The sequence below is a fragment of the Schistocerca nitens genome, chromosome 1 (assembly GCF_023898315.1).
Source record: "Schistocerca nitens isolate TAMUIC-IGC-003100 chromosome 1, iqSchNite1.1, whole genome shotgun sequence".
NCBI lineage: Eukaryota > Metazoa > Arthropoda > Insecta > Orthoptera > Acrididae > Schistocerca > Schistocerca nitens.
In genome coordinates, this window is record NC_064614.1 from 1,029,499,475 (window position 1) to 1,029,527,007 (window position 27,533).

The window sequence follows — 27,533 nt, forward strand, 5'->3', positions numbered from 1 at the left end:
AGAGCCATTTCCCTAGTCCTAGAACGCAAAAAATCTACGATACATCTCTAGGTGAAGAGGATGGTGGAGGATGGCCACTTCAACCATCGTCGTCACTCTGAACGCCCACGGACTACCACGGAGGATCAAGACAATAGCATACTCTACCGCAATTATGAAGACCCCTTCAGGACTAGCACAGAACTTAGGAACATCCTCTAGATAAGTGAGGAGATCGACCATTTTTCGTCCTCTCAAAGTGAAATGAAGGCATGGACGAAAATCAGCGGTTAAGGAAATGTTCAGGGAGCAACATAAGGCTGTCAGATTAAAATTCAAACTGGCGTACTGAAGGAAACCGATTTGGTACTGGCAGCAGGTAGTATTTACGGTCGAGAAGGTGTTCAGTCCATTTATATCGACCATGTAGTTCGACATTTGACTGGAGATAAGTCCATCAGAAGCAATTGTGTGGCCGAACTGCTGTCGCAGTTTGAGTATGGATATCAGCAAGTGATTGAGGCGCTCTGTGGCAACTGGACCCTCCTATTACTCCGAAATATTGGAGAGCGTAATATTTCCTTACGTTCGTCTGAGATTTTCGGGAGGCGGAATATAATCTTCCAACATTACGGTTCTCCTGTCCACACAGCGAACTGTGTGAAACACTGGTTTTAGATGAGGGGAGACGCTGAGTTGTTGGATGACCACCCAAAGGAGCTGACTGCAGCCCAGCAGGAACGTGTGGGCAGAGATGGAGAAAACTGTTAGATGTGGAAGGCCGGCACCGACAACGAAGACAGCGCTGTCCGACGCAGTTCATGACGCATGGGAAGAGTTGTCACAGAATAACAGATTCACCTGGAAAGTTGTTGCCTCTATTCCCCGGCGGCTAGACGCAGTTGTACAGAAGTACGGAAACTGGACCCGCTAATGAATTAGTGTGTTTTTACGCAGATAATTTTGTTTATGACAAATGAACGTTTTATTTTCCCTCGAAGAAGAGGAGTTCATTTTCTTCTCTCTTTTTTAAAAAAAATAATAAATAAAAAAGAGGAGCAGCTCATAAACAAAAACTAGGCTACCTATTTTACTCTTTCCAGTCGTTAAAAGGATTTCTGGTTTTAAATTATTTTATGATCATTGATCAAAAATAAAGAGACAAACATGAAACTAACTTTTTTTTTGTCACTTGCCGCTTGACATCATTACCGATAAATGAATCAAAGAGAAAGTATTAAGTTTTTTTTTTACGTAGAGGAAAAGCATCATATTAATTGGCATTCTCTTTATTTACATGCAGGTAGGACGCTTATATCGACGAAAGCACAAAGGAGATATCACCTTCTTTTAATGCCAAGGATATATCATAGCACATAAAGAGCAAAAGTGATGCAAGATCGGTGGTGTAGACGTAGTTACGTACTTATGAATTCTTTTTAATTATGGATCCTTTATAATTGTCGTTGTCATCCTAAACTAATGACTCTTACCACGAATTAAAATTCATGGAAGTGACAGAACACGAACCCCCTACCTGCAGATTACAAAATGACCGCTTTAATCACTACGGCATTCTACCAAACGCGTACGCTATGCTTACGAAATGACTCTGGGAAGTCACACCTTTTCCATGAAAAAAAAAAATCGATGTATCGAATACAGGCGGCGAAGTGCGTCTTCGACTGAAACTCAGATAGTCTATCTGACTTTGAATACCGTGAACGGATTTATAAAGAACGTAAGGTAATTGAAAGTGACATAGTAGGTATTCTGATAGGTTTTGTCAGATCTGCTTATTTTGGAGATACTGTGTGTGAGAGAGTGCGAGAACTTAATAGCTGCTGACGCAAGTCTCATAAAAATTTAGACACATTGATTGCAAAGTCACTCATGTGGCTATTGTTCGTGCAGAAAATGGTTTGTGAATCTTTAATTAGGACTGTTGATATTTTTAAAAATATCGGGAATCCGATATGTCGATATTAAGGCAGGTGTCCTTATGGACCCTCAATACATAGAGAACAACTACCGATATTGTTATATCCTAGGCAGTAATGCCACCCGAGACCGCTGCCAAAAAGGTTGGCAGCATCAAAGTCCGGACGCCGTCCGCATAAGCAGCGCCAGCGATACAGGAAATCGCCTTAAGTCTGCGCGCGCCACTGCTGGCTTCTGGCTTCTTAAGCGCTGGAGTCGCGAGCGCTAGGACAGTTCTGGATTCGCCGCTCAGTTGTATACTCGCCACCGAATTGTGTACCTGCTAGTCAGTTGTGTGTTCATCGCAGCAGAGTTGTTGTTTGTCGTCAGCCGACGCTGACCAAGCCGCTCCGACTCGAACTAGACAGATTTCTGTAGACACGGAGTTCACTACTGTGTTCCTGTATCTTCGTTAATAAAGATAAGTACCGACTTTTATTTAATCAGAGTGTTTGGGTTTTCATCTTTCTGTTCACTGTTCCAGCGGACCGGTCGGCTCGCTATTAAAAGTGTGGCGGTGACTTCGTAAGCCGTTTCTACAGCGAATTGTTTGTCGCTACGAACGCCGCCACAAAATATATATAGATATATCGACGGAAAAATATCAACATACCGGAAAATAAATAAAATAAAAAAATCGGCTGGACGTTGTAAATATACTGCCAATTTTAAAGCTGCAAATTTAAACGTTGATTTATTATCAAATATTCTGTACATTAACAAGCGAACAGCCTTCTCATACCCCTTAGAGCAAAAATTAAAAGGAAAACGATGCACGTTCACCCTTGGCGATAGCCACTTTGCTAACAATGAATGGTAACTGCAGATGAGTGACAATAAAAGGTGGCCGGAGGGTCCCTCGTTCGGTTTCGTCACATGTCGGATTTGTCTGCAACACTTTATGTCGACTTCCATGTTTTATTTTTTCATTTATGCAAATGCCAGCAACATACCAGTTGTAGTGTAAAAATTGCTTGGTGAAATTAAACGATGCAGTTTCTGTTGGAGGCAGCGGACGCCGAATATGCCAGCGTTTCCCATCACACCTCTCCTCAAAGCGCAAAGACCAAACTTGTGATTTAGATTTTTGTTCATCAGTTTCAGCAACAGTTTTGAAGGATGTCGATGTCAATAAATAGAACAGTAATTGAGTTGAAAATTGTTTTTTAACGCAACTGGTGTGCCATTTCTTCACATCGGATCGGATCGCCACTCCCCCCGCCCAGTGAAATCGGACATCTTCTTTGTGCCCTTTGTGCCATCTATACTTGCTTCACACAGTCAAAGAGAAAGACTGGACGTGAAGAAAACTCAAAAAGTAGTAAGACCCCTTCACACAGTGAAAGTAAAATTATGTTCTGTTACGTTGCTGCCAAGAATAATATGCAGAAGAATGGAAAAGAAAATTGAGGATCCATTGGATGACGATCAGTTTGTGTTTAAAAAAGATAAACGCACCAGAGAGCAAATCTGACGTTACGGTTGATAATGGAGGTAAGACTAAAGAAAAATGAGGATACGTTCATAGGATTTGTTGGCCTGAAAAAGCGTTCTAAAATGAAAAATGGTGCAAAATGTTCGAAATTCGGAGAAAAATAGGGGTACACTATAGGGAGAGAAAGGTAATATACAATATGTAGCCAAGAGTGAATAATAAGGATTAAAAAGGGTGTAAGACAGGGGTGTAGTCTTTCGCCCCTACTGTTCAATATGTACATCGAACAAGCATTGATGGAAGTAAAGGAGAGTTTCAGGAATGGAATTAAAATTCAAGGTGAAAGAATATCAGTGATACGATTGGCTAATGACATTGCTATCATGAGTGAAAGTGAAGAAGAGTTACATGGCCCGCTGAATGGAACGAACAGTCTAGTAAGTACAGAATATGGATTAAGATTAAATTGAAGAAAGACGAAAGAATGACAAGCAGCATAAATGAGAACAGCGAGAAATTTAACATCAGGACTGATGGTCACGATATGGATGAAGCTAAGGAATTCTGCAATCTGGGCAGCAAAATAACAGATGAGGACATCAAAGCAGATCAGCACTGGAAAAAAGGCCATTCCTGGCCAAGACAAGCCACCTGGTACTAACATGGACCTTAATGTGAGGAAGAAGTTGTTAGAATGCACATTTAGAGCACGGGATTGCATGACAGTGGAACATGGACTGTGAGAAAACCGGAACAGAAGAGAATCGAAGCATTTGAGATGTGGTGCCACAGACGAATCTTGAAAATTAGGTGGACTGATAAGATAAGGAATGAGGATGTTCTGCACAGAATCGGAGAGGAAAGCAATATTTAGGAAACACTGACAGGGAGAAGGGAAAGGATGATAGGAGATCTGTTAAGATATCAGGTAATTACTTCCATGGTACTGTAGCTGTAGAGGGCAAAAAGTGTAGAGGAAGACAAGATTGGAACAGTGTTCTCTAATGGTCTCTTGTAGTACGCATTATGTATAACACTGTGCAACAATGAAAATGTAAATCGAATGAAAATAGCCAATTCCAGTCAGTTCTAACGTGCTGATAGCGAATATCACAAAAACAATTCAAATTTAGCTCTAATTTTCACTTTACACTGTTTTATTACGGTGAGATAATTATATACGGATTTTTATGTTAAGTTTAAAATCAAATATTGTAATGGTTTGTCAGAGTCATAATAACTAGTAACAATGGATTATATTATTCTCCCTGGTCTTACTTGTGTGCAATATTTTGGATACAAGCATTTTGATACCAATTTTAGTGATCTTTTTCTCTTATTACTCTTCATCTTCTGATTTTATTAACGCATGTAATAATTTTTGCACATTCGTTTCCAGATTAACTACCAGTTGTTCAAGTTGACTGCTACTGAAGAGAATAAAAGTGCCACGAGTTTGTGTTAACAGTGCTGACACATTTTGCTATGTGTGGAGAAGTGAAATTCGCTTCACAAAAACAGCAAATAACTTCATTGATTAAAAAATCTTACAGTTGTTATTTTGGATGCTAAATAGGTGATCAGGATAAACCCTGGGCTCCACATGTGATCTGCAACACTTGTGCCAGCAACCTCAGGAACTGGATGCATGGGAAAGAGCGTTCAATGCCCTTTGCAGTGCCCATGATATGGCGTGCTTCTTTTGTGTGGTTCCTCCTATCAAGAAGGGAATATCTAAGAAGAAGAAGCGGATAGTGATCCATCCTAACATTCCATCTTCCATACGTCCAGTTCTACATGGGGAAGGATTGCCAATACTTGAATCACCGACAGAGTACGAGGTTACATCCTATGGGGATCCTTCATGTCCTGAACCATGTACATCACAAGATACAGAGTTTCTTCCAAATATTTCAACTGATGATCCACAAAAATTGTCTCAAAATCAGTTAAGTGATCTCATTGGAGATTTGTAGCTTTCTAAAGCTAAGGCTGAGATTTTAGCATCAAGATTGCAGCAGCGCAGTTTTATGGAAAGCAATGTAAATGTTTGATTCTACTGCAGAAGAGAGCAAAAATTCACTCCTTTTTCTAACATGCAAGATAATCTTGTGGCATGTGTAGACATAAATGGTCTACTGAAGGCTCTCAGAGGTAATAACAACCATGATGAGTGGAGACTCATTATTGATTCGTCAAAGTTGAGCTTAAAAGCAGTGCTTTTAGATATTGGCAATGAGGTTCCTTCTATTCCAGTTGGGCATAGTGTGCATATGAAAGAGTCATACCAAAACATGAAAATTTTACTAGAATCCATCAAGTATAACGACTCTCAATGGCGGATTTGTGGTGGCTTGCAAGTGGTTGCACTTCTATTGGGTATGCAGTTAGGGCATACTAAATATTGGTGCTTTCTCTGTGAATGGGATAGCCGAGTTCGTGCATCTCATTACTGTAAACATGAATGGCCCACCAGAAAATCTCTTCAATCAGGAATAAAGCACATTAAGAGTGAACCTGTAGTAGACCCTAAAAAAGATTCTGCTCCCGCCCTTGCACATGAAAAAACTTTGTTAAGGCAATGAACAAAGATGGTGATGCGTTTAAGTCCTTAAGGGAAAAATTCCCTTACTTAAGTGATGCCAAAGTAATGGAGGTCTCCTTTGTAGACCCACAGATTCGAGAGCTTTTTGGAGAGCATTCTTTTGATAGAACCATACAAGGTGATGAGAAGCATGCATGGGAATTTTTTAAGACAGTCTGTTTACATTTCTCAGGGAACAAACGAGCAATAAGTTATAAGAAGATTGTAGACAACATGTTGTCATCTTATGAAAAACTTGGTTGTAATATGTCATTGAAAATGCTTTCCTTACATAGCCGTCTTGACTTCTTCCCCAAAGATTGTGGTGCAGTAAGTGATGAACATGGGGAGCGATTTAATCAATACATTGCCACATTTGAGCTTGTGTTCCGTCTTTAATGACCTCATTGTCGAAAGGACGTTAAACACTAATCTCCTCTTCCTCCTCTCAGACTGGCTGTATGACTTCTTAAGACATAGAACGCAGTATGTTGTCTTAGGTGGCGAGTCTTCGTCAGATACAAGGTAATCATCACGATTGCCTCAGGGGTGTGTGATAGGACTTCTATTATTTGATATATATATATGATCTGGTGGACAGGGTGGTCGGCAATGTGCGGTTGTTTGCTGGTGACGCCGTGATGGTGTAGGAGAAGCTCTGGAAGTTAAGTGACTGCCGGCCGGAGTGGCCGAGCGGTTCTAGGCGCTACAGTCTGGAACCGCGCGACTGCTACGGTCGCAGGTTCGAATCCTGCCACGGGCATGGATGTGTGTGATGTCCTTAGGCTAGTTAGGTTTAAGTAGTTCTATGTTCTAGGGGACTGATGACCACAGAAGTTAAGTCCCATAGTTCTCAGAGCCATTTTTGTTAAGTGACTGAGGATACAAAATGAGTAAGACGAAATTTCTAGTTGGTGTGAGGAATGGCAGTAGTGTCAAATGTAGAGAAATGTAAGTGTACTCGTAATGTGCGGATACAGCGTTAGTAGTGTCCTGCTTGACACAGTCACGTCAGTTAAATATCTGGGTGTAACGTTTCGAAGCGGTATGAAATGGAACGAGTACATGAGTATTGCGATAGGGAAGGTGAATGATCGACTTCAGTTCATTGGGAGAATTCTGGGAAAGTGTTGTTCATCTGTAAAGGAGACCGCATATAGACCGTTAGTGCGACCTGTTCTTGAGTGCTGATCGAGTGTTTAAGATTCACACCAGTTCGAATTAAAGGAAGACGTGGAAGCAATTTAGAGGCAGGCTGCTAGACTTGTTACTGGTAGCTTCGAACACCACATGATTAATTCGAAGACGCTTCAGAAACTCTCAAGGGAATCCCTGAAGTGAAGGCCAGATTCTTTTCAAGAAACGCTGACTGTAGAGCTATTTTACTGGTGCCAACATACAATTCGCACTAAGATAAGATAGGAGAAATTAGGGCCCATACGGAGGCGTATAGATGGTCGTTTTTCCCTCCTCTATTTGCTGGAGAGGAAAGTACTAGTAGTGGTACAGGGTTCACCACGCAACGTATGTTGTTTTGCAGAGAACGTATGCAGATGTAATTTATTAACTTGGGTAAATGCCAGTTCTTAATGTTGCAGTAGCGTGCTTGGCTTAGAAAAATAATCTAAGCATCGATGGACTTGTTAATAAACAAAAGGTGAAAAGAAGCCAAAATGAGTGGAAGGAAAGCTTTGGGAAAAGTGTTGAATGATTTATAAAGTGAAATATTGTTTACCGACCTGGAGAGATGTACTAAGATGTTTCAGTCTGACGAGAAATTAGTGAACGGATCAACGTCTGTAAAGTCGCTCTGTGGTCTTACTGACACCGTACACAGGATGGGTCAGCAAGGTCAAAATGAGTCAGGATAACACAAGGCCACTTTTCAACTGCCGAGCTGATAATGCAATGACAGTGTCCGTGAATGACATACGCGCTACAGTCGCTCAATAGAAAAACTGGACATGAGAGGACAGCTGTACTATTATGTATAGTTAATGCGAAAAAAACTTCTACTTCCACCATTAGTGTCTCTTAGGTAGTTGAACCAGCGAAGCGTTGAAAGCGAATGGAAAATAGGTGCAGACCTTTATCGTTGTTAAGAAGAAAAAAACCTCGGTGCGTTTGACAGCCATGAGCGTTGAAATCGAGAGCTTCTGTGTACATCCTTAGCATCCATTATCTTATAATGTTATTTCTTATTTTCTTCAACACGCGACAATGTGAAACGCCTTTCACAAACAAAAAGTCAACCAGTTACCGCTATCTACACGGTTCTGGATTTCAGGAAAGAACACAGTGAGCTGACTCCGGAACGAATCAGCGGACTGCGTTTTGGTTTGAAACTTCATCGGCGTCGTTATCATCATCAAACATCATCTGCATTCATCGATTAGTTTATAGGAAACAGTTTCAGCTTCAATTTGTTAACTCCTCCGTTTCCTGTGGCGTCATACGTCCCTTACCTCTTTGGGTATATGTAACAAAACTTTTTTAGAGTATCTGTTTGCTGTATTCTGTTGACACGTTCCTCCCATTTCTGATGTTGTGTGTAAATTTTTTGTCTTTTATTGAAAAAAAAATTAAGCCCATTTCTAATATCTTCATTTCTTAACATATCTTCTAGTCTAAATCCTTTAACTGATCAGATCTTCCTTACATCAGTGTTCGATTTGTGTTTGCCTAGTTGTAATTATTGTCTTCCCTGTATAAAACGTAATGAACAAATAAAACTGTATCTAGATCCAGGAATATCACATTCCGATTGATCTATTCACAGCTTCACTTTCGGCTGGTACCTCTCTCCTACTTTCCAAACTTAACAAACGCTTTCCTGTGTGCCTTACTGAGCTTGCTCTCCTAGAAGAAATGCTATCGTGGAGAAATGTAGAAGTTCCAGCCCAAGTGCTGTTGCCAGAATTAGGCTTTCTGTCTGCAGTGGAATGTGCGCTGGGTTAAAACTTCCTGTGGAATACAGTTTTAATCTGCCTGGATGTTTCAGAGCGGATAAGCTCCGCAGATAAGCTGTTTTGCAATCCATATGTATCTCCAAAATGTAAGCAATGGGGAAAGTAGAAATGAGTTCTATAATTCCACAATATATTGGTCCCTATTATTATTGGCAGTTGTCAGACGATTCTTACTAACAACTATAAACGCCTGCCATCCTTTTCTCATTCGCTTGCAACACTTCATTGCTTCAGCAACCTACGAGACGCTAATGCTGGAATAGAATTTTATTCGTGTAATCGCAGAGGTATCCTCTCTGGTCAAGTTCATCTGTTGAGTTATTTTAGGGCATGTCCTATTCCACAAATATTTATCTTAATGTCTGTTATTGTGGAGTTCGAATGAGAAATGAAAGTAGAAAGCATATTTTCTAATTCGTCTCTCAATTTCGGAAGGCACAATTCAGTATTTCGCGTCCTTTTCGGTGTCAGAAGACTGTCCGAGCGACTGTGTAGGCTTTGATCCATTTACTAATGTTGTGTACGATTGAACCTTCTTAGCTCCTCGCCACATTGGTAGACAGTATTTTACTTTATACATCACTGAACACTTGTGGCATTGCTCCACTTCCTCTCGTTGGCTGAATTCACTTTCGTTTGTTAAGAAGGCTTTGCCTTCACTTAAATTTTTATTGAACCACACCCTTCCCCCATTGGTCTAATGAACCAGGCCGTACCTTCCCAAGCCCACACAATATGGCATATTGTACAATATCCTTGAATTTAATCCAAGCATACTCCATATTCTCAGCCTCAGAAAAGAATACTAGATGTTGACTGCTCAGACAGTGAGTTATTTCCTTGCCATCGCACTTGCTAACGAGAAATATTTTTCTATATTTATCAGTTAGATCACTTTAAAATAAATAAAACATCTCTGGACACAATTGTCGTTGCAGACGGCCAAGTAATTTTAGCTGTAATAGATGATCCACAACCGGACTGTACCTATCCGTTCCTGAAAGCAGCAGATGAAAATCAGATAAGTATCTTAACATCAGAAATAGTGCTGGCGACATGTAGATGAAATGAGTCAGTTAGGACCAAATAATAATTAATAAAAACGCAATAAAGCAACTTCACATATTTGTGAGTATGATATTAATTACATATCAAATGATATGAGTAGAAAGCTACAGATATTCGAGTATCTATGTGTCACAATCAAAGGCAGAAAACATACTTTGCGTAAACTATACGAAGAAATGGCTGCATCGATATACTTGTACATATGTGAATTTTGTACACTGACTAAACGAGAGATGGAATGGTGGTATAGAGATAACATTTCTGAGGGCAATAAAGAGTTATACATTACTTGGTAAGAAGATAAATGTATATTTTAGGAAGGAAACATATTTAACCAGAATAAAAATATGCTGAAATACAGGAACAACTCGAAAGAGCATTTAACAAAACTGGAAGAAAACAAAACAGAGTCACTGCTGAGGTGAAAACCAAAACACAGAAGAAGATGGATCGGTCAGTCGAACAATGGCCAGAAAAAATACACTCCTGGAAATGGAAAAAAGAACACATTGACACCGGTGTGTCAGACCCACCATACTTGCTCCGGACACTGCGAGAGGGCTGTACAAGCAATGATCACACGCACGGCACAGCGGACATACCAGGAACCGCGGTGTTGGCCGTCGAATGGCGCTAGCTGCGCAGCATTTGTGCACCGCCGCCGTCAGTGTCAGCCAGTTTGCCGTGGCATACGGAGCTCCATCGCAGTCTTTAACACTGGTAGCATGCCGCGACAGCGTGGACGTGAACCGTATGTGCAGTTGACGGACTTTGAGCGAGGGCGTATAGTGGGCATGCGGGAGGCCGGGTGGACGTACCGCCGAATTGCTCAACACGTGGGGCGTGAGGTCTCCACAGTACATCGATGTTGTCGCCAGTGGTCGGCGGAAGGTGCACGTGCCCGTCGACCTGGGACCGGACCGCAGCGACGCACGGATGCACGCCAAGACCGTAGGATCCTACGCAGTGCCGTAGGGGACCGCACCGCCACTTCCCAGCAAATTAGGGACACTGTTGCTCCTGGGGTATCGGCGAGGACCATTCGCAACCGTCTCCATGAAGCTGGGCTACGGTCCCGCACACCGTTAGGCCGTCTTCCGCTCACGCCCCAACATCGTGCAGCCTGCCTCCAGTGGTATCGCGACAGGCGTGAATGGAGGGACGAATGGAGACGTGTCGTCTTCAGCGATGAGAGTCGCTTCTGCCTTGGTGCCAATGATGGTCGTATGCGTGTTTGGCGCCGTGCAGGTGAGCGCCACAATCAGGACTGCATACGACCGAGGCACACAGGGCCAACACCCGGCATCATGGTGTGGGGAGCGATCTCCTACACTGGCCGTACACCACTGGTGATCGTCGAGGGGACACTGAATAGTGCACGGTACATCCAAACCATCATCGAACCCATCGTTCTACCATTCCTAGACCGGCAAGGGAACTTGCTGTTCCAACAGGACAATGCACGTCCGCATGTATCCCGTGCCACCCAACGTGCTCTAGAAGGTGTAAGTCAACTACCCTGGCCAGCAAGATCTCCGGATCTGTCCCCCATTGAGCATGTTTGGGACTGGATGAAGCGTCGTCTCACGCGGTCTGCACGTCCAGCACGAACGCTGGTCCAACTGAGGCGCCAGGTGGAAATGGCATGGCAAGCCGTTCCACAGGACTACATCCAGCATCTCTACGATCGTCTCCATGGGAGAATAGCAGCCTGCATTGCTGCGAAAGGTGGATATACACTGTACTAGTGCCGACATTGTGCATGCTCTGTTGCCTGTGTCTATGTGCCTGTGGTTCTGTCAGTGTGATCATGTGATGTATCTGACCCCAGGAATGTGTCAATAAAGTTTCCCCTTCCTGGGACAATGAATTCACGGTGTTCTTATTTCAATTTCCAGGAGTGTATTTGAGGACACGACAAGTAAGAGATACTCTTGTTGATGATGAAGTTGACTAACTATCTTTCAGAATGATGTTACTGACACTAATATGTATGTACATATGTATGAGGGACTTAAGCAAATCATCATCTTCTTGCAAAATAAAAATAGTCCATTGAGTGGTAATTATATAAAACGCCGAGCTCTACTTTTTGTTGGCTTCGGAGAGCTGAAATTCATTTATCAAAACTGCGCAGTATGGAGGTTAGGGTTTTGCTTTGTAAATGACTGAATACTAACTGTTTGCTGTTGCTGATGACATGACTTAACCGAGCGGAGCCATAATCACAACAGCAACTTAACACAGTCTGTTCCAGAACGCATCAGTTCATGATCAAAGACCATAATAAATCAAAGATAATTTTCAAATAATTTACATTGATCTATACTGCGACATTAATTCTGTACATTAGAAAAATAGAGATTCATGGATTCCGCTTGCTGTAAAATATTATTTGTATTTACATTAATAATTTTTTATTCGATTTTGTGCAAGTTAAATGTAAAAATACTTGGATGTCTAGTTTCTTAGAGTGCACATATTTCTTCTATAAAAAAGACTACTGAGTATTTTCATAACTATCCAGTAGGATAATTACATAGAAATAATGGACACATACACCAACAAAAGCTGAAAATTACAGAAATATCGGGAAAGTGCTATCGGATGATTCATTAGCAGTGAGACCACATCGAAAGAATCAATTTGGAAAAAAGAGGTTTACTGATTAATGCTGTAATAGCCTTGCAGTGACTTAGTCTTTCCTCTACGTTAACTCAGTCTAAATTTCTGGATTTGTTTGGCACCAGGAGATTCAAGAGAAACGTATTTGACTACGGAGGTGTACAGTTAATTTTTAACGTGCTCCGTTCATGAGTAGTACGAGAAAAGAGGGGCATACACAGTTGAGAGACTCACACCACCAAGCGCTATGCAAGGGCTTGTGACTTAATTAATGTATTTACCAGAAAGGTTCTTCATCGTGTTTGCACAGGTTTTCAGCGTTTAGAACTGTATTCGCAGTATTCGCTGCTACGGACGTTAAACACTTGTGTAAGAAACGCAGACCGCGTAACTGTAAATGTAACAGCTAACTACGAAATAAAAGTTGTCAAACTGTTGAGATATTTGCTACAATGGTTCTGTCTGGAAATAGTTTTCTCCAGTTGGTACTTGTAATTCTCAGTTTACTTCGTTATTCATTAATCGCTTAAAGTGACATCAACATGCGAGAAATGAACGCAGTGACCTTTATTTCAGTAGTGTTGCTCCAGACCTCGCTAATTTTTACATTAAGTGGGAGTGGTGTTTATTGACATGCACAGTCCAAATAATTATGCATCATGACAGCACTCTAATCTAGCCCGAGGTGCTGTCTACTAATTGATTACTCAATTAATTAATTAGTCCAGTAATTAGTGGTTGATGTTAGTGCAAACAGCGACGATACTTTGATGTCTCGTGGCTCGGGCCTGATAATTTAACACCCGAATCTCCGACACAACACTATTAACGCTACCGCAGTTTAACGGTGAAAGAGTGTTATTAAAAAGAAAGGCACCATACTGACGAAGGGATGGATTATAAGTACATAACAAAGGGGCTGGAACAAATATGGGTTAAACTTCGCTGAACTGCAGTCAATAATATTGAATATACTCTTATTTATACAGCTTACAATAGATGTTTGAGGTGTGCACAGTTATGTCGCCAGAAGGTAACTAATTTCTCGTGTCATAACTGGCCACACCTTGAGTGAACATGGTGGAAAAGGATTTTCTCTTAAAAATAACTTCCGGTCTTCACTCAGTTGTCTTGTCATACAGTCCCACTTGCACGAAACAGTTAATTCTGAATTTTCATTTATCTTCGTTTCCATAATCCCTGTTTATTGCTTTTAGTATTTGATCCATTTTGTTCTTCACGCATATCATGTGACCTTTATATTACAGTTCCTTAATACGATATGGCACATCTCTTCCACCCTAATGCTTGCCAAAAATTCTTGTATTGAAGAAATTTTCTCGTCTATATTTTAAATTAATATTCTTACAGAGTTAATGTGCACAACATTAAGTGGACAGATTTTAACATACATCCTGTTAATTAGGAAAGAACCCTGCGATCTGGGGTCAAGTATGCTTTATGTCCTATCATACAGCAATTAACCATATACGGACCATATTATTGAAAGATTGTTCTTTGATACCTATTAGTAGTACTTTTTTTATTTTGTACAGATGTCTGGAGGTTGTGTTCTGTGGTTTCCTTTGTGGTTTGGTTTTTTGCAATGGTACCGACCGTTTTCCTTAATCTATACTATCTACTGCTATGTGAAACAGTTGTGTTAAATCCTTTGTGTTCTGTACGCTCGATAGCACAAAAACCAGGCCACTCCTGAATACCAATATATGGCCGCACCTGACCGTATGCAACCAACATAGCATAGCTGTGTAGCAGGTCCTCCAAATCCTCTGCAATGCCAACGTTTGACTGTACACAGAGGTTACCACAAAAGATTACTACATAGCACTGTTAATTATGGCAGTCAGTCCAGATGCAAACCATTACCGTCATGCAACAAATATTAGAAAACACTTTATTAGGTATGAGAGTCCTTGACGCTTGTAAATTAAACTTCATTACAATAAGTGATACTGCAGATGTCTTATCTCACTAGCCGGCCGGAGTGGCCGTGCGGTTCTAGGCGCTACAGTCTGGAACCGCGAGACCGCTACGGTCGCAGGTTCGAATCCTGCCTCGGGCATGGATGTGTGTGATGTCCTTAGGTTAGTTAGGTTTAAGTAGTTCTAAGTTCTAGGGGACTGATTACCTCAGAAGTTGAGTCCCATAGTGCCCAGAGCCATTTGAACCATTTCTTATCTCACTCTTTAAATAACACGACGAGTTGTTGTTTGTAATCCGAATTAGAACCAACTGTCAACCAAACAACGCCTGCCTGTCTGATCGGGACTCGACTTCGCGTAAAGAGACGTAAAATATCGAAGTGTTCACCAGTATCAGTTTACAATGTCAAATGTCCGAACCTGTGATCTGGGGCCAAGTATGCTTTATGTCCTGATATACAGCGACTAAATCTCTATAGACCGTATTATTGAAGGATTATTCTTTTATATTTATTAATAGCACTTTTTCCATTTTGTAAGGATGTCGCTCGCAATGCCGGATGGAGGCCGAATGTCCGAACCTGGAAATAAATGACGATACATTTAGCACTGCGCCAGGAACCCTATGAAGCTTGTATCACCGCTGAAAAGTAATCACGAGAAGTATGTGATAAAGTGCGAAGCACAAGTGTGAAACGCCATGAAGTAAAGTTTTGGTGATGGACGGGGAGTAGAACTCAGTGCCTATACGAATTGCTAACGAAGCACAATCAGATGTCAGGTATTAAATATGTTCACCAATAGCGTGACGTTGAATCCTGTAACGACGATACAAATGATTTTTACCTGACAAGGATTCGAAACCGACACCTTTCACTATGTCTTACAGCTACTAATAGACATGAAATATTTATAGTTTCTTCACCAGTAGCGACATATGCATATGCTTGGCTATAGGTGACGAAACAAATAGTTATGTGCTGTCTGGGACTCCAGTGCCGCGCGTATCGTTGGACTCCACTGTCAAATTCCCTTTCATTAGTAGTTAAGACCGTGCCGCGTGTAGAGACCTGGAGGACTTTGGCACCGAGAAAAAACAACGAAACGATGGGGCATTTAGAAGGATTCAGATCCAGAGAAAAATTGGAGCAAGGGCTCGAATTCCAGTCCAGTGCTAATATTTTCAAAATCTCAAGGTCACTTAAAATAATAGAAGATGGTCCTATGACCTTACATGACGATTGGTTCGCGAAGTAAAATAGCATTGCTAGTGGAAGAAAGCAGAGTTTATGCAAGCAGCGACTTCCGCCCTTGACAGCCAAAAGTAATGCAACTTTGTTCCAGTCACTAGCGATGTTTAATATTAATTTGGATCAATGGCACGGTCCTGCGTTCTTTACTTGGATTTACTATAGGTGAAGAGTGTATGTTTGTGGGTGTTAAAAACTGATATCTCCAGCTGCGATCGAACCCATAACTTAGCCATTACATGCTAGCCTCTGTCCATCCAACCACCGAATTTCACAAGTGTTAGCACCATGTTTTTGTCATAATGGGGAACGCAGCACACGGTACGATAAGTTTTGATTTCCACCTGAGCTGTTGTTGTGAATAACTTATTCGTGGTCTAGTAGTCAAAGTCATGCAGTGCGAAAGCAAAGCTGTGTTATCAAATCCATCTTTTCCTTTCTTTTTTAAGACATATTCGTCTTTCTGCTAAGTCTGATAGAAGGTCAGAGACAGTAAAGTTCATTTTCTAACCAGCCACTAATAGAAAAATCTTGCGGAAACGAATTTGTGAAAGGACTGAGAGAAGTCTGTCATGGTAAGATCAGTTTCAGCGCCATCAGCCAGAGGTCACTAAATACAGACTGGCGTCCGCCCAAGTGATCGTAACATCATACACTGATCATATAAGACGTATTGTTACTGAAAGAAAGAATGAAGCATCGGGTTTTAACGGTCCGTCAACAACAAGATCATTAGAGAAAGAGCACAAGATCGAAGTGGACAGTTATTGAGAACCAGTCAGTCATTTTTCTTAATCCCTTTAGGAAATCTGTAGGGAATGGATGAGAATTTAAACTCTGGTCCTCTTGAATACCAGTCTATGTCCTTAAATCCTGCGACACTTCAGTCGAAAAGTGATGCTGTATGATCCTGGTCTTGAGATCGTAATCGCCTGAATATCCATTTAGTGCCTGTTCTTTTTTGAAGTTATTCTCCCTCTCGCTCATTCTCATTCATAATCTGTCCCGAAAATTTACAAACTTCCAAAAAAGTTCTACGCTGTTGTGTCAGGAACCAAAAAAATGAGATATCGTTCAGATACTTGTTTGTCTAGATTGGTAGTGAATTAGTCTCTGAGGGAAATTATGAATTTCAAAGTTGGCGATACTGTGAGTTGATGCTTTGTTCACTGTATGATAAACATCGGATGTGGTGCTGATTTTGCTTACTTCGAGCTTTATCTGTAAGTACCACTCTAAATTGTGTTGTTTCATTTTAAGGACATGGTTTAGCAAATTTGCAGTTCCACTTCATTAACCAAACGCTCTCTTTTAAAGTACACATTGATCTGACTTGTGTTTTGGCTATTTGAAAATGTAGGGTTGTGTTTTCAGGATTTGCGGGGAGCAAATAAAGAGCAATCGATAGTGTTTCTTAATAAGAAGACCAAGAGTCTGATAGACATGAAGAACCACACGACGCTCTTCATAACCCAGGAGGTTGTGCTGTGATTAAAGTACATGGAAAAATAGACACTTATTTAGATAGCAGAAATGTAAAATTTGTTATTTAGAAGGAAAACGTTATGTTGATGTTTTTTTTTAATTTGACGATGAGTCGTTTCTTTAGCCTGGGAGATTTTGTTCGAAAGATCTTTGTAAGATCTGTTGGTGAATGGGGATACCTCTTGTAGATTCAACGTAATGCATTACGTCAGTAACGTAATGCACTACTTAACAACCAACTTTACCAATTCAGTGTTACAATAAATTCTCAGAAACGTATCGAATATTCTGTTCTGACAATAATGATTTATTAGTGTCGATGAACCATAAATTGCTTTAGTGTAGTGTGTAATTGTAAGTCAGAAAACAAGTACGTCCGAAAATTTGTTGTGTCATTCAATTCATTTAAATAAAAAGGCAAAAAAAAAAACTCTTACAACGTTGATAACGTAGTTTACGCAATATATAATGGAAGTTGCACTCCTTTATCAGTATGTCACTAAACACTACGACTGTGGTCACTGGTCTGCAAACTATGGCCACACGGGAGTTCAAATGAGAGGAAGTTTGGTTCTTTCAGTGGTTTCTGCCTACGTTTGGGAAGTCATCTTTTCTGCTATGGAATTTTTTAGTAAAGGTTCTTCCCCCTTCTCTTTCGTCAGGTTTTACCTGTTGATTCACAAAGTGTGATGTGTTTTTTATTGACAGCAGCTACAATATGTTCTTTTCCCAGGATGGAATGTTAGTGGTCATGACACACGTTAATCCTCAGGCAGGCAAGTAATTGAAAAGTATCGTGTGTTATCGTAGCTTGAAAGTTCTAGAATTTCTTGCCATTTTCTAGATTCTGAGTTTTCATTTTATTTTATTCTCCGAAAGTTAACTGCGATTTAGCAATTTATGTAGATACTTATTGCTCTCCAAATAATCTTCGAAATATAGCCTATATCTTTGTCACGTACTAACTGCTAAGTTTCTACCCTAGACCACACTACACTGTATAGTCACATTAAAGTAACTACTTGTCAAAAGCCTGAATAACCACTTTCAGCAACGCGGAACAAGAAATGCAGGAAGAGAGTCAGTGAGGTTCTGGAAGGTATTTACCGGAATGTGGACTCTACTGCCATGGCCAGCTCCGCTACGTTTCTCAGTTGAGGATCCATGGCACGAACAGCCCAATCGAGAGTGGTCCCACAATTCTCGATTGCGTTCAAATGATGGGAGTTTGGTGGCCAGGGGAGTACGCTAGACATCTCCTGTTTCTCTACGAACCACACAGATACACTACGACCTGTGTTGTACTGCTGGTAGGTGCCATCGTGACATGGTAAAGCAAACTACATGTAGGGGTGGATATTGTCCTCAAGTGAAGATGGATAGTTGTGTTGATCCATTGTACCTTTCAGAGAGACGAGGTCACCTAGGAAGTGCCACGAAAACATTCAATAGACTATAACGATCCCTCCAACAGCTTGGATCATTCCGACGATACAATCGCCATCTGTCCGATAGAGCATGGAACTTTGTTCACATGAGCTACCAGTCGCTCAAAACTTGCATGTCTATTCGTCCATACACACATGCACAGCTGTCGTTCACCTGTCATCTGCAGCCCGTGGTGCATCACAGTTGCCTTCGCCTCAGTTTTGGATAGTGCCGTTTAGCCATACACTGTATAGTTTAACCAAGGCGGCACGTGAACGGTTTGGAAACTTTAACTGTGTCGTAACTGCTTCCTCCCTTGGTCGGAACGCCAATGATCATGCCCTTTTGGACGACAGATAAATCGCTCCGTTTCCACATTACGACAGTTTCTACACTGTTATCTGCGTCCTCCCCGACCACATCACGTCTTCCTCTCCTAGTGCAGCCACCTGCCGTCTGTGAGTAGATATTGCACGCTAACCTCGGACATAGTGCATGGGGGCTTAATTAAATGAAATGCAAATATTTTTAGATTTTAGTAGCTGTCTGTCCGGTTACGAAGTCTCGTAACCGCTTGGCCCTGACTAGTTTTAGTACGCAATCTGACTGCATAGAATAGTAACAAAGAATGAAAGAAAACTTCCGTTAACACAATTAATTAATTAAGTCCCCAGCAACTATAAAAGCTACGAAACAACAAGCCACAAGTGTCGCTGTTCTGTGTGTGGAAGTGTGATTCAACGTACACATCTGGCACGGTTCTTCTTCAATCAGACAAGAAATTTTAAATACCATTTATACTGAAGTAATTAAAAAAAAATAGAAATACTATAATTGCGCAAGAAAACCAGTATTACAGTCTAATACAAGAACACGAGCCAGATGCTTTGTTGACTGAATCTGTAATGACGCATTATTTAAGACATTGAAATAATGAAAAGAAAACGGAATTTTTTTACCTTCATATACCTGTATATTGACGAAAAGCACTCTGATCATTACAATATCTCCATTCGAACAACATCTGCTGTCTAGCCCATCAAACAACTGCACACAACATGGAACAAGCACTCCCTACTACAAATCTCAACAGTGACTCTCTACCACCACATCTCAACAAGCACTTTCCACTACGACTTCTCGACAAGAAGTGCCTGTGGAGGCGGCGGAATAAAACTCTTTGGTGCAATCTCTGGCGCTGTGGCTCAGTGTAGCCACCTTTCATATGCCCTTCCTCCACGGGCCAGAATTTGATGGTATTTTTGCCAGCATTGGTGGTGAAAATACCACCAAATTCGTCCACAAAAATACAGACAAAAATAAAAGATAATATTAATACGTAAATATCACATAACTAGATAAAATTTTGGCGTTGCACTGACCTTTCAATAACCTAATATATGAAATACAGTAAGCAATACAAATTCTTTCATACATCTGACTTTACATAATAGTTTACACAATACACAAAAAATCAGTTTATACAAATGTTCACATAAAATGCTTTTAATTATAAAAAAAACAAGTAGTTGATAGTTCCAGCAGTAGCACCCAGCAATGGTCAACAGGTGCAAATACCAAGAAGTAACATCATTTCACTAGAAACAGTTTCAACAGTGGCATTCAGCAATGTTGAGTAGGTGCAGACACCAACAAGTGACATTATGTCAGTAGAAGCAGTTCCATTAGTGACACCCAGCAATGTTGAACAGGCGCAGACACCAACAAGTGACATCATTCAGCAGAAGCAGTTCCATTAGTGGCACGCAACAATGTTGAGTAGGTGCAGACACCAACAAGTGACATTATTTCAGTAGAAGCAGTTCCATCTGTGGCACCCAGCAATGTTGAACAGGCGCAGACACCAACAAGTGACATTATTTCAATAGATGCAGTCCATCAGTGGCACCCAGTAATGTTGAACAGGTGCAGACACCAACAAGTGACATCATCTCAGTAGAAGCAGTCCATCAGTGGCACCCAGCAATGTTGAGCAAGTGCAGACACCAACAAGTGACATTATCTCAGTAGAAGCAGTCCATTAGTGGCACCCAGTAATGTTGAGCAAGTGCAGACATCAACAGGTGACATCTTTTCAGTAGAAGCAGTCCATCAGTGGCACCCAGCATTGTTAAATAGGTGCAGACACCAACTAGTGACATTATCTAAGTAGAAGCAGTCCATTAGTGGCACCCAGTAATGCTGAGCAGGTGCAGACAGCAACAAGTGACATCATTTCAGTATAAGCAGTTCCATCAGTGACACCCAGTAATGTTGACAGGTGCAGACAGCAACAAGTGACATCTCATCACTGGTTGAGCAGTTCCAACAGTGGCACCCAGTAATGTTGAGCAGGTGCAAACAGCAACAAGTGACATCATTTCAGTAGAAGCAGTTCCATCAGTGGCACCCAGCATTGTTGAATAGGTGCAGACACCAACAAGTGACATTATCTCAATAGAAGCAGTCCATCAGTGGCACCCAGCAATGTTGAGCAGGTGCAGACAGTAACAAGTGACATCATCTCAGTAGAAGCAGTTCCATTAGTGACACCCAGTAATGTTGACAGGTGTAGACAGCAACAAGTGACATCTCATCACTGGTTGAGCAGTTCCAACAGTGGCACCCAGTAATGTTGAGCAGGTGCAGACAGCAACAAGTGACATCATTTCAGTAGAAGCAGTTCCATCAGTGGCACCCAGCATTGTTGAATAGGTGCAGACACCAACAAGTGACATTATCTTAGTAGAAGCAGTCCATCAGTGGCACCCAGCAATGTTGAGCAGGTGCAGACACCAACAAGTGACATTATTTCAATAGATGCAGTCCATCAGTGGCACCCAGTAATGTTGAACAGGTGCAGACACCAACAAGTGACATCATGTCAGTAGAAGCAGTTCCATCAGTGGCACCCAGCAATGTTGAGCAGGTGCAGACAGCAGTCCATAATATTCACTATCACTAACCACACTGTTCATCAGAGTTTATCAGCAGAAATTAAACATGTCCTAGTGGCACCAATCATGTAGAAAAAGTGCAAGTAACAGTCCATAATATTCACTATCACTAATCACACAGTTCATCAGCAGAAATTAAACATTTCTAAGTGTCCCACATCAATGTTGAACAGGTGCAGGTGTGAACAACAGTTTGAATGCACACTCAATTGCTTTTACAAAATTATTATCAATGCTCTTGCACTAAACATACAAATTATAATAAACACACAAATGATATCAGATAATTGTCATATTAACTATTACAAATGCACAAATATCAGTAAACCTATAATATTTATGGGTGTCAGTGCAAGCCACAACAAACAAGTAAAATAATATTTAGGAGATAGGTCGGTACCAATTTTCTGGGATTAGGAAAGGAAAACACACAAAACACACTCACTCATCTTTCATCCACATTAAGTGCTACTGTGTAATTGAATAGTGTTAACTGTGTAAATGCAATTCTGTCCAAAATTATGTTCAACCTGTGTATCAAATAGTAGTGGCAGCAATGTATAACAGTCAATAATAGTTAGTCAATGTCATAGTCATCATGTCAAGACCAATGTTTGCCAAGCCAAATCAAATGTACTGTTGCTGAACAACTGTCAGTGTGCCAAGATATGCAAATACTTCCTCTCTCCAAAAGAAAGTATATACTGCTTAGTGATTTAACAAAGTGTGTGTGTAGACAATCTTCCTTCCACTTGAGTGTTCTAGTCTGCCATCTTCATCCTCCTTGTTCCATATAAACCAACAAAAAAAAAAAATGCTTCTCACTTACTTTACCTCTTATCCACCAAAACTCCAATAATCATCAGCATCACATAAACTTAATACTTCAATAATACCTCTTACGTTGATACATATAAAACTTATCATCAATATCATTTACCTTACCTCTTGTCCACCAAAGCTCCAATAATCATCAACTTCACATAATCTCAATACCTCAATAATACCTCTTCAATACGTCGATACATATAAACCTTATTACCAATATCATTTCACTTCCATAACAACTCTTTCTTCTAGTCAGTCTCCTCGAACAAGTACAGATAAAATCCTAATGCAAACTTCAATTCATCATCCCATACAATCCGAAGACACAATGTCCACACACAATCTCTGTGTAGTCCACCTGAGCCAAATCTTCTACTCATTATGAATTATAAAATACATTTTGGTTACCTTGTCCACCATTAAATAAAAGAAATGCATACATGACCTCTAACAGCCTTCAGTTCGAAGAACTTTCAGTAAGTAAGTACGATTACGAAGTGTGAATAATCGTGATATTTCAGTGTGTACACCACTTCAAGAATCATGGCAAAAGCAAACATGTGGAGTATTTTTTGTGTCAAGTGTCACTTGCTATTTCAATTGCTCACGAAGAATGTAGTGTAATAACTGTCAATGGTCTAAACCTAGTGTTGGTGTGTCATGTCGTTAGCTTCCTTCCTAGTAACATAAATTTATACAGCTTCCATAAAACCTCCAGCTCATGTGACTTCTATGACGTTTCTTGTACTAATGTCGTTCGTCGAATTACTGCAGGTCATTTTCTTATGCTAAAATATAAAGCACTGGGCGTAAGCAAAACATGCATTAGCGAGTAAATATACCAGTGGAGAACAGAATGTCAACAAGTGGATGCAGCACAATTCCTACAACGAGGCTCTGCCAAGCAAACAATCTATAATTAATACCATAGTGTGACCTAAGCTCCATGTTTGTACACAGTATATCAGCATTTCTATATACCAAATTAAAGAGTAGTTATGATAACAAACAGAAATGTATAAATATGCAATCCATACGCAAAGCAGCAAATATGTATCTTACATAATAAACAGGTCATTAGCATCATATCAGCATAAGCAAATAAATGTTCATATGTAATCTTAATAAGTAAACATGAAGGGGCAAGCAGATAAATCACAAAGTATAACTTACATACATAACCACAGTCAGCACAATTAATCAGGTGACAATTATAATTTAAATAAATAAGCACAGCAGGCACATAATAAAAAAATACATCAGTGAAAAAGCAGTGCAGCCAAGCGATGCATAATATATACAAATAACAACCCTGTTCATTAATCAATCATTGTCAAAATCAGTTAATGTACGCAAGCACGTCGCTTCACAAGTAAATTCATAGAACATGAAATTAGCACAAAGTATAAATCACGTAATCGCGAGCAGCAAATTACGTCTAAAGTAAGTACCTAAGTGGAATTATGTTACCTGAAAAATAAACTCAATTAATAGTTACCCTTTTTAGTTTATTTTTATTATTATTTTTTTTTTTCGAAATTACATTCTTCCTGAAATTTTCTCCATAGCAAGTCGTCTTAACGTCGGACACGCACAGAATTTACCTGAAGTTCTTAAGTATTTTATACAACCGTATCCTGAAAAATACTGAACGTTAATAACATAATTCATCAAGTCACTATAGCTTTATACTGAGTTTAATCGGAGAAATTAGACTGTGTATTTGTTTACGGCTGTCAGTGCATTCGCACTGAGCGCTCAATCAGCTGTAGGTACGCGTGACGTAGGAAGTAATTGTTTGCGGTCAACGACTGCCTTGTGCGGCGCGCAGACTTGACTGTTGCTTTGAGTATGTGCCGCCGCCGGAACACGGCGCGGTATCCTTGCATTCTCCGTGTGTTAACGTACAACTGTTAGTTTCTCGAAAGAATGTCATTCCACAAAAATTTTAACGTTAGATATATGATGTATTCCCTTAGAGCGCCGAGATTTAAGAGTTTCTACTTCGACAGTGTTATCATGAATAATTTTGCGAACTCTATACGGACCATTATAAAGCAGAAAAAATTTGCGACACAAGCCCTTTCCTTTGTGAGACAAACGGTGAGACTTAATTAACACCTTTTGACCAACTGACAAGGTTTTTAAACGACCAGGACGCTTAGCTGATTTCTCTCTTCTAGCAGCCACAGATGCAATATTTCGTAGAGCCAGGTTGACAACTTCAGAATTCCGCAGTTTCCGTGTAGGCGGAAAAGGAACAATTTCAGAAATGCGATTTGTAGGTGCTTTATTTTTTAATATCAATATAGGCGGTAAGGAAGTTGAATCATTAGGGAGTTCATTCAGAATGTTTTGAAAAATATGAAGATACTGATCCCACGTTCTGTGATTCTGATGACAATAAAGACGACACAATTTATTGATTTCCTTCATCCATCTCTCTGAAGCGTTAGATTGAGGGTGAAAAAGTGAAATGAAAATTGGTTTAATCTTACGACGCCGTAGAGTACGAAGCCAAATTTTAGAGCGAAATTGTGATCCATTATCTGATATAACCTTATCAACATGACCCACTTCTTTAAGAAAATGTTTTATGAAAGCATTAGATACTGAACGAGCTGTTGCTTTGCGTAAAGGTGTAAAACACACATATTTTGATGTCAATTCCACTGCTACGAAAATGTACGCAAAACCATTAGTAGAACGAACCACTGGACCGAACAAATCGACTGCAGCCATCTCCTTTAATTTCGCTGGAATGATAGGAAACAACGGTGCTCTGTGAGAAATAGTTGGCGGCTTAGCCTTTTGACATAATTTGCATTTGGCAAGAACAAATCGAATACGTTTTTCCATATTACTGAAGTAACAATTTTCTCGCAATTTATGAAAGCATTTTCTGGGACCAAAGTGTGCATAATTGAAATGCGTGTACCAAATCAATTTATTGACCCACTCATCAGGAATACAAACTAACCAAACAGAGTTGTCGACCGATTTTCGTTTACAAAGAATATCATTGCGAACTAAATAATGCTGTCTAATCGCTACGCTTTCCTTTCTCCTCCACTTCTCCTTAATGTCCTTCCAGATTGGATCCTTATTTTGCTCCTTAGTGACGTCCTGGAGCGAAGAAGAAATAAAATTCTCAAACGCAACACCTTGAATATACATCAAACAATAATTGTTTTCTTTGCAGTCCTCTTCAGCACATTGTTTCAAACCCATAGGTGCACGTGATAAAGCATCAGCAACAATATTTGAAGATCCCTGTATGCAAACAATACTAAAATCAAATTCCTGTAGGTACAGCGCCCATCGTGACAATCTTCCATGAGTTAATTTTGTTGATATAAGAAATTCCAGAGCTCGATGATCGGTATAAATCTTAGTATGTCTGCCAAACAAAAATGTCCGAAATTTTGTGAAAGCCCAAACAACAGCCAAAGCTTCAAGTTCCGTAATCGAATAATTCTTTTCGGATTTAGAGAGAACACGACTTCCAAATGCAATAGTCTTCTGTACTACAACGCCGTTTTCTTCTATCTCTTGTATGATGAGTCCGTCGCCAAACAAAAATCTTTAGATAAATCCGGATGTGAAAGAAGTGGAGCAGCAACTAAAGCATCACGAAGTTGTTCAAATTCTGACTGAGCTTCCTCATCCCAACACCAATTAGAATTCTTTCCGGATAGTTCACATAAACGAGGTGTGGCCAAATTGTCCAATCTAACAAAGCGTCTAAGAAAATTACAGACACCAAGGAAACTACGAACATCACGTTTTGTGGTAGGAACAGCATAATTACGAATAGCGTCTAATTTCTCTGGATCATGAAGAATACCTTCTGCAGAAATAATGTGACCGAGAAATTTCACCTGAGAACGACCAAATTCAGATTTTTCCAAGTTCACTGTAATGCCAACTCTTGCAAAGATACGTAATAATGAATCCAAAATTTTGTTGTGTTCACTCCAAGAACGTTTAGCAATAAGAATATCGTCAACATATGAAGTAATATTGTCGCGAAGATAAACAGGTAAAATTTCGTTTAAACTACGAATGAATGCTGCTGAAGATACAGTAAGCCCAAACGGTAATTTCCGAAACTGGTAACAGTTATCAAAGGCTAAAAAGGCAGTGTATTTTCTACAATCAGGGTGGAGTTCTATTTGCCAAAAACTTGCGCGCATATCAATCGTGGATAAAACTTTAATTCCATGGAAATGTTGAAGAAGTTCATCTAAATTTTGTGGACGGTCAGTTTCAGGAATGATGATATTATTTATCTGTCTGGAATCCAGAACCAAACGAATTGACCCATCCTTTTTAAGAACGACGTGTAATGGACTGGTATAAGGACTGACTGCTGGCTCAACAATGCCTTGATCTAACATGTATTGAAGTTCACTCTTAACCTTGTCTCTGTAAGCCAAAGGAATAGCGTACGTTTTCCCCCGAAATGGTGTGTGTTCTTTTACTTTAAATAAATATTGTAAGCCTTGTATAGTTCCTGTGTGATGACTAAATACTGTAGCATGTGAAGTCAAAATTTGGTGCAGTTCTTCTCTTGCAACGTCATCTGGCACTTCAGCTTTCTTAACCTTTTCATTAATTAATTCTTCGCTATTAATTATATCATCCATCGCGTCTCTGTATCTATTGTCGTTGTCATGAATAAACACACTGTCGTCATAATGCTCAACGAAAACATCAGAAGTAAGAAACCTTAAACATTTTGTATCTGATTCAGATCTTGTTAAACACTCGAAAAATTTCAAACATTTCGGCATTCCGGCAACAGTCAAATTCACACTTCCTTCAAAAAATGGCTCTGAGCACTATGGGACTCAACTGCTGAGGTCATTAGTCCCCTAGAACTTAGAACTAGTTAAACCGAACTAACCTAAGGACATCACACACATCCATGCCCGAGGCAGGATTCGAACCTGCGACCGTAGCGGTCTCGCGGCTCCAGACTGCAGCGCCAGAACCGCGC